This window comes from Nothobranchius furzeri, chromosome 1, assembly GCF_043380555.1.
Source record: "Nothobranchius furzeri strain GRZ-AD chromosome 1, NfurGRZ-RIMD1, whole genome shotgun sequence".
Lineage (NCBI taxonomy): Eukaryota > Metazoa > Chordata > Actinopteri > Cyprinodontiformes > Nothobranchiidae > Nothobranchius > Nothobranchius furzeri.
The window spans coordinates 96,734,005-96,742,574 of NC_091741.1; the positions used below are offsets into that span (position 1 = coordinate 96,734,005).

At 43.7% G+C, this 8,570-nt stretch overlaps 1 long non-coding RNA gene across 1 annotated transcript; it reads left to right on the top strand.

The window, feature by feature from the left end:
- Window positions 1-709: 709 nt before the first annotated feature.
- LOC129159629 (uncharacterized) lies at window positions 710-7,229 on the top strand. The gene is made up of 4 exons (XR_008560921.2): window positions 710-1,012; window positions 6,684-6,790; window positions 6,900-7,086; window positions 7,156-7,229. It is a non-coding gene; the product is annotated as an uncharacterized lncRNA (long non-coding RNA).
- Window positions 7,230-8,570: the final 1,341 nt, after the last annotated feature.

Consider the following 8,570-nt stretch of genomic DNA (forward strand, 5'->3'; position numbering starts at 1 on the left):
GAGTCAGCTCTGCTCATTGGTAAAACTTCACATGAATCTGATTAAATAAAACTCTCGTAATGTAACCATCACAACAACTTTGGGATTTCATCCGATTCAAGATGACGACTATTTTTAATCAACTTTAGCAAACACAAAATGTGCCACATCATTTTTACAGAGATTGAGCTGTAGCATCATCAAGGTTCTCTAATTTGTGGCAAAGGTCACATTTACCCAGCTGGGTCAAGCTGGGTCAAACAGTACTTTTAAATCCACAGATTAACCAAGGAGCCATGATGTCTGGAAGAACATATCACCTATCTGCAGCTGTTCCATCCCAGGAGGAGGGCACTCCAAGTTCAGGATGATAATAATTAAATGATAATATTAATAAAATATATTAGATTTTATTACTGTTTATGAAAATCATCATAAATGATCACTAGGTTCAGTATAATGGTATTTTAATTACATGAAATGAGTTATTATGCTTTGGGTATAATAATGATTAATTATGATTATGGTTGATGACAGTAAAAGATGTGTTCAGCAAAGAAGGTCAGTTTCACCGTATCCATCTAACACAGAGTCCAAATAAACAATAACCCAACACATGTGTTTGACGCATGACCAAGCTTTCTTGCTGAGAGAGTGGGAGTGTCCTGAGAGCTTTTGTAAACTAACCATCACAGCTTCACGGCAGTTCTTGAACCAACATCACTGAGGAAGGAAACGGCCATCCCTAACCTCTGCCAAGCTGTTCTGTCACGCTGACAAGAATAGCTAAGAATAAACAAAACCTTAACCAGCTGATGAAAAAACTCCTGACAGAGTCATTGGTTTTTGAGTTAAGACGAAAAACTCCTTCAGAGTTACGGACTTTGAGACACCAATAGTTCATCAGTCGTGTGACCCACGGAGACAACCCAGGACTGATTTGGTCGCATAGAGGTCCTTCTACCATCCTCGTGCCCGGAGGAAATCATCTCCACTTGACATCTCGGATCCGAATGGGGGTCTCCGGAACTGGGTGAGGTAGACACTAATCGACAGATGACGTTTCATGCTGTTCTCTCTAAGTAAACAACAGTTAGCTGCGAAACATCATTTCCAATCCAGAACGCTTTCTCTCTCTCTGAAAGAAATCTTCTGATAATTTCATTCACGCATCCAAACTCGTATTTCCAATTTAGCTTCCATCCAGCCACAGGTTTTCTTTTAAACCAAGTTTAATATCAAAGCTGTTAAAAATTGTTGTTAAATTGTCATCCATGAATTGTCGTTTCAAATCTTTAAGTTTAAATTGTTAGTAATAAAATTTCTTCATTTTTAAACTTGCCTCATTATTGAAACGAAACACAGAAAATGTATAATATTTCTGATTATTGAAAAGCAAAGATTCCTAGCTTCTGATTCAAAATAAACTTTTGCTATAAAACTTAACTATTTAAATAACTATTTAAATTAAATGTTAATCTTTGGATTAACATTAGACCAAACCGGTTGGTGTATGAACTTAGATCGATATATAAGTATCCGGGATATTTATACATGATCTAAGCCTCATAGGTTAATCTGATTGAATCTCAGAATCTAACAACTGATAGCAAACAGTGTGATTCTAGTGTGTAGTTAACTCTACAGAGCAAACCCTTGTTTCGTAGCTGAAAATCCTTCACACTCATAATGTACATGTCAGATCATAAATCAATTTCTGACATTTGACCAAATCGACCAGAACACCATCATTTCCAGACATGAGATGATCTTAGTTTGAACCTTTGGCCTAAAGCAGGGGTATTCCATTTTGGACCTGGAGGGCCGGTATCCAGCACGTTTTAGTGGTTTCTCTGCTCTAACACACTTGATTCAGTGGTTGAATCACCTGTGCAGCAGCTTATCAGGCTCTGCAGAAGCCTGTTAATCACCTGCTGATTGAAATCAGGTGTGTTGGAGCAGGGTTAAAACTGAAACATGCTGGACACCGGCCCTCCAGGACTGAATACCCCTGGTATGAGTGATATGTTTACTTCCTATAAACACACGACAGACCACAAATTTCTCAGCTTTTATGGATTCTTATTTTATTACCTTTGTGTTTAAAATTTAGTCTCAAAGTTGTTCATGTACTTAATGTCCAAAAACAGTCAAAAACTGTGAAACTGACAGTAAATAATAAATTAATGTATATTAGACTCTTAGAGATTTTGCCTCCTTCTCAAGGAAAAGAGAACAGCTCCATCTTGTTTATTGATACAAAGAACACAAGGCCAGGAGGGGTCACATCAACCCTGCTTTGGAGCTTTAAATTAAAAAAGCTATTGAGTTTGTATCAATTGATAGTAAGCCGTCAAGCAGCAATGACCTCATTTTCTCAGAATATCTCCTGAAAGCAATAGTAAATACATCCCTCTGGCTGGGGTGGGGGTGTAAAACGCAGCCAAACAAACACAACAAACAAGGCTAAGAGGTCAGGGCTGATAAGAAATGACCCACCACAGCAGTCTGATAAATTGATTTCCTTCTCTCAAGATAAGAAACGTGTTGTTCTCCTTCAGGTCCTGCTGCACTGTGCTCGTCACACATTTTTCACATCTCATGCAATTTACTCTGAGCTGCTAAGACCCATCAAAGATTTCCTGCTCTTTCAATTAGACTGGATATGAACATCTAAACTGATGCAAAACCAGGGCATTCTGAAACATGCAGAAATAATCTGAGTTTAAATGAGAAATAAACCTTTTCTTTGTGTGTTTAGTTGGCTCAGCCATGGGATCTTAAAATGTGTCTCTGAAAACAGTAAGACGCTATAGCCTGACCTCAGTCCCTGTCTGAAAAGCTTTTTGTGAGTAAAAAATCATGTAAATAAAAATTAGGAAAGCACTATGCTCCAATAATTCCCTGCTGTATTCAAAAATACCCAGGACCAAAACAGCCGTGGTTCAACTTCGACTAAAGGTCATTACCTTGGTAGCATTTTTCCATCACATCCAAATAGACAGAAGTGCGCATATTGTCTCTGAATTAGTTTGACGCAAACGCACACACACACACACACACACACACACACACACACACACACACACACACACACACACACACACACACACACACACACACACACACACAACCTTAAAAATGGGGAGGTTTTATAGCTTAAAACTTCTAAATAATCACGTAATGTTAAACTGAGGGCAACATGCTAAAATACTGTTTGTGTGACTGAATCTGGAGACACTGTCATGTTTTGTGGAAAGTGTTTGACTCAATGAACGGAATCAGCTCAGAACAGGTAAGATAAATAATAACATTTGCTTGAAACTTAGGGAGCACCGTCAAAGGAGGTGAGGCAGGAACGAATCACGGTTCTGGAGTTAGTGTGAGTGGTCACGGGACGTGGACTCTGAAGAACAACAAAAGAACAAAATATGGATTAATGAAAAGAGCCAAACAGAAAGTGAGACATGAAAAAACGATACACGTCGTCGTCGTCGTCGTCGTCGTCGTCTTCCTCCGCTTATCCGGGTCCGGGTCGCGGGGGCAGCATCCCAACTAGGGAGCTCCAGGCCGTCCTCTCCCCGGCCTTGTCCACCAGCTCCTCCGGCAGGACCCCAAGGCGTTCCCGGACCAGATTGGAGATGTAACTTCTCCAACGTGTCCTGGGTCGACCCGGGGGCCTTCTGCCGGCAGGACATGCCCGAAACACCTCCCCGGGGAGGCGTCCAGGAGGCATCCTGACCAGATGCCCAAACCACCTCAACTGGCTCCTTTCGATCCGGAGGAGCAGCGGTTCTACTCCGAGTCCCTCCCGAATGTCCGAGCTCCTCACCCTATCTCTAAGGCTGAGCCCGGCCACCCTACGGAGGAAACTCATTTCGGCCGCTTGTATCCGCGATCTCGTTCTTTCGGTCATTACCCAAAGCTCATGACCATAGGTGAGGATTGGGACGTAGATCGACCGGTAAATCGAGAGCCTGGCTTTCTGGCTCAGCTCCCTCTTCCCCACGACAGATCGGCTCAGCGTCCGCATCACTGCAGACGCCGAACCAATCCGCCTGTCGATCTCCCGATCCCTCCTACCCTCACTCGTGAACAAGACCCCGAGATACTTAAACTCCTCCACTTGAGGTAGGACCTCTCCCCCGACCCGGAGGTGGCAAGCCACCCTTTTCCGGTCGAGAACCATGGTCTCAGATTTGGAGGTGCTGATCCTCATCCCAGCCGCTTCACATTCGGCCGCGAACCTACCCAGCAAGAGCTGAAGGTCAGAGCTGGATGAAGCTAGGAGGACCACATCATCCGCAAAAAGCAGAGACGAGATTCTCCTGCCACCAAACTCGACACACTCCACACCACGGCTGCGTCTAGAAATTCTGTCCATAAAAGTGATGAACAGAACCGGTGACAAAGGGCAGCCCTGGCGGAGTCCAACCCTCACTGGGAACAGGTCCGACTTACTACCGGCTATGCGGACCAAACTCACGCTCCTCTGGTAAAGGGACTGAATGGCCCTTAACAGAAAGCCACCCACCCCATACTCCTGGAGCGTCCCCCACAGGGTGCCCCTGGGGACACGGTCATAAGCCTTCTCCAAATCCACAAAGCACATGTGGATTGGTTGGGCAAACTCCCATGCCCCCTCCATCACCCTTGCAAGGGTATAGAGCTGGTCCACAGTTCCACGGCCAGGACGAAAACCACATTGCTCCTCCTCTATCTGAGATTCAACTATCGATCGGACCCTCCTCTCCAGTACCTTGGAGTAGACCTTTCCAGGGAGGCTGAGGAGTGTGATCCCCCTATAGTTGGAACACACCCTCAGGTCACCCTTCTTAAAGATGGGGACCACCACCCCGGTCTGCCACTCCCTAGGAACTGCCCCCGATGACCACGCAATGTTGTAGAGACGTGTCAACCATGACAGCCCTACAACATCCATAGCCTTGAGATACCCAGGACGAACCTCATCCGCCCCCGGGGCTCCGCCGCTGTGTAGTTGTTTGACTACCTCAGCAACTTCTGCCCCCGAGATCGGACAGTCCATCCCCAGGCCTCCCAGCTCTGGTTCCTCCTCGGAATGCGCATTGGTGGGATTGAGGAGCTCCTCAAAGTATTCCTTCCACCGTCCGACTATAGCCTCGATACACATCTGGTTTATTTCAAAATGAACCCTGAGTTGTATTATCATTGCCAGCTTTTATTTAATCATTACTGCCAGCGATAATTGTTCTCAGTGTTTGATGGTTCACAATATATTCTCAGGTATATCTTTAAACACTGAATGTCAAATTTCTAATCACTCAGTGGGAATTCTTGTGGGAATAGATTTCCAGACTTTCAACCCATGAATCAAAGTCAGTGGGAATGGCAGTCCAGAAGCCATGTGGGAAGCAGACCCTATCTGTTCCATACGTGGTGTGAATGAGGGGCAGAATGCAGGGTTCTTGTTGGGACCCCAGACTCACTGCCTGTGCTTTGGGGTTTACCCTGGGGATGAAAGGGAATCCCAGTGTCTCCAAGTTTACAGACAAGTCCTGACTGTTGTTTGTGTTTATGCATCAAATAGTTCAGAAGTATGTTTTTCCGAGAAAGAAAGAAGAAACTACTGACTCAGCAAACCTTCAGCCTAAATTCTGTTTTATTTACATGTGTTTTGTGTAATTATCTTCTTTGACTTCCTTTGAGCCAAAGTGCTCTCCAATTGGGAGGCAAACTTCCCTGTGGGAAGTGGGATGAGTGTTTTCGCCACATTTCTGACTCTAACATTGCTGAAAATCAAATTTTACACACACACTTTGAAGCTAGGCCCTGCGGATTCTAAACACGTGTCTCCCAACCCTCAACACCAACGTTTCACAGAGATAGAAGCTAAAGAGTCGTCCTCAGAAAGTCACAGAGATGTATGAACACGAAACGTGAAGCTCCAGGCAATCCCACCAGCGTAAAGACATATTGACGTAAAGTTGCCATTTGGAACAACTTTATTTGTCACTGAATGACTACAGTCGTAACTAAAATTAATTGTTGGACAACAAAAACAATTTTGAGGAAGTGTTACTGTTGCTGTTACAGTTGGCACAGATGCAACCACACTGCCATTTGAGACATCGTGCTTGGATATAATCCTCTGTAAAATAGTTGTTCTTCACTGAAACTCAAACCTCATACAGTTACTGTGAAGATGCAAGACTATTCGCTGATAGTTGAAGCTACTGCTGCCCTTTCCCAAAGAGGTATTCATCCTGAATTCATTTTTTTTTCAGGCAGCAAAGAAAAAATATCTTCTTTTTACGATGTTCAATGTCCATTCACACTTCATCAGTAACACATAAACTAATGTTTACACATGTAACGTCCAGCATTGATCAGTTTTAGGTACAGTTTGACCATTCAACATCTGGTCACAACGGAGACACGAGACTGCATGTGTTCCCCTTGAATCGGCCTGCCTTCATCCCATCAGCTGGAGCTCAGAGCCTCTCTGCAGCTCTGAACACGTGATAACGAATTGTCAACAAGGTCCAGCTTCCCTTATCATCCTACAGGATTCTTCACGCCTCCAAATAAAGAACACCCACAGCTCGGATTAGTTGCTTAATCAAAGAATGATTTCTTAAATTAAATATGAACTTCTAAAACTTATAAGCTAGATAATAATGTGCTGTGCTGAACTACCATCTCTGTCTGAGCTTTGTTTACAGGTGGGTGTGTCTGGAGAGCTCAGCTGTATCAAATCAGCTCATCAGCGGTCAGGGGATGTAAGGAGCAGCAGGACAACTCACCAGTGCCAGATGATACTCAGTCTTGGGTAGTTTCTAGCCCTCCTCCTGATCTTTCTGAAAGATTTTAGAATTTGTTTGTCTGCCCGTTCCTGCCCTTCAGGCAGTTACCTTGCTCTGCCCTCCTGATCCCTCCAGGTTCCAGTCATCTATTCATATTTGCTTCCTGCAACATCACCGGAACCATCATCAACATTCCGGTCCTGCTGTTTGCCCCTGATCGCCTGCTCTCCGCCACTCACCGGCCCACCTGCAGCTCCTCGGTCTCCCTGCTCAGTCAGGCCTGGCATCCCCTCCCCGAAGAACCTGGATCATCCAGGAAACCGTAAGCCCTTTTGCATTCCTCATCATCCTCTCACGTTGTTCCAGACTCTGACCTCTCTTCCTCTCTCAGACCCCCACGGATCCATTTCCTGTCCATCGGAAGCTATCTCTACCGCACCGTACAAAATAAACCATTTTTACTTACCTTCTGACTCCTGGTGGTGATTCTTCATGTCGTGGGTTAAGAAATTGCCTTCACACATGACAAATGATTAAATAAATATTTGTTTATTGCTACTTATAATAATTATAGTATAATGAAATGTTTTCATTAATCTGTGCTCAATGATTGAAGTTTGAAATTAATTGTTATTTGATTACAGTGATTGATATATGTTTCAGCATGTTTATTTGGCAAGGTCATCACCATTTGCACTCACACAAGGACAAAGTAAAGTTAAAGAGCAAGTCACCCCCTACCAGAGTCTAACTCCACTCCCTCTTCACGTTTGAAAAATGCAACAAATGCTGTTGCCTGGCAGACCGAGAGGGCGGAGCCGCTAACAAATACACACAAACACAGACTCACAACAGCATTGTGACATCATAAGTACCAGTTTACATCATAGCATACCTCTTAGCCAATAGCGATGACAGATTTAAATTCAAATACAGTGCATAGTTTTTACCTGACAACGGTACAACACTGACAGTTTTAGGCAGAATATTTAAATTTTAACTAAGATGCACTGAAATGCCAAATTATTGACTACAGGTGTCTGCAGCACAATTAGACACTCGTTTATTTAGTTTATCAGCAAAAAAAAAGTTGATTTGGGGGTGACTTGCTCTTTAAGTCAAACGCTTGACACATCGATAGTCCTTTACCCCGGATCAGAGCATTCGAATCAAAGAAGACGTGTTTCTGAGTTGTCTTGGTATTATTCCTCAACTTGCCAACCTCTGGTTGGCTACACAAATCATAACATGAGAACCTTAAAACTGGATCCCTCTGGTGATTTATCAGTTCTTGAGAAAAGCTTCAGACCGGCCATCTGAAGCAAGACCTCTTTAACCCATCAACGCTTTTGACACGTCGTCAAAATGTTTTTGCACCTGCGAAGCTGATACAGCAAACAGTTCCTGCAGAACAAGCTGATAGTGTTCCGACTCCTTAAAGAGTCCCAGACGCGCGGTTCCATCTGTCTGTTGTGACCTGGAGACAACTCTAAGACCGGTCTAGTAGTGCCGCAGTTTCTGCTACGGACCTCGGTGCCTGGAAGTCCAGAACTTCGACATTCTGGATCTATCACGAGGGTCTTCGAGTGGGCATGTAGACACACAGATAGCGTCTGATGTGTTTTTGATAATAACTTCATAGCTTAACGCAAACCAAATAATTTTGCATCCATAACTCAGCTCTCCTAGATACGGAAGTTCTGATAACATCGCATTCACACATAGGTTTCATCCATCACAGTAAATGTTAGTTAACCTGTCATGTTTTAATTGTTTTAAAAATAAATTCTTACTTTTATAAACCTG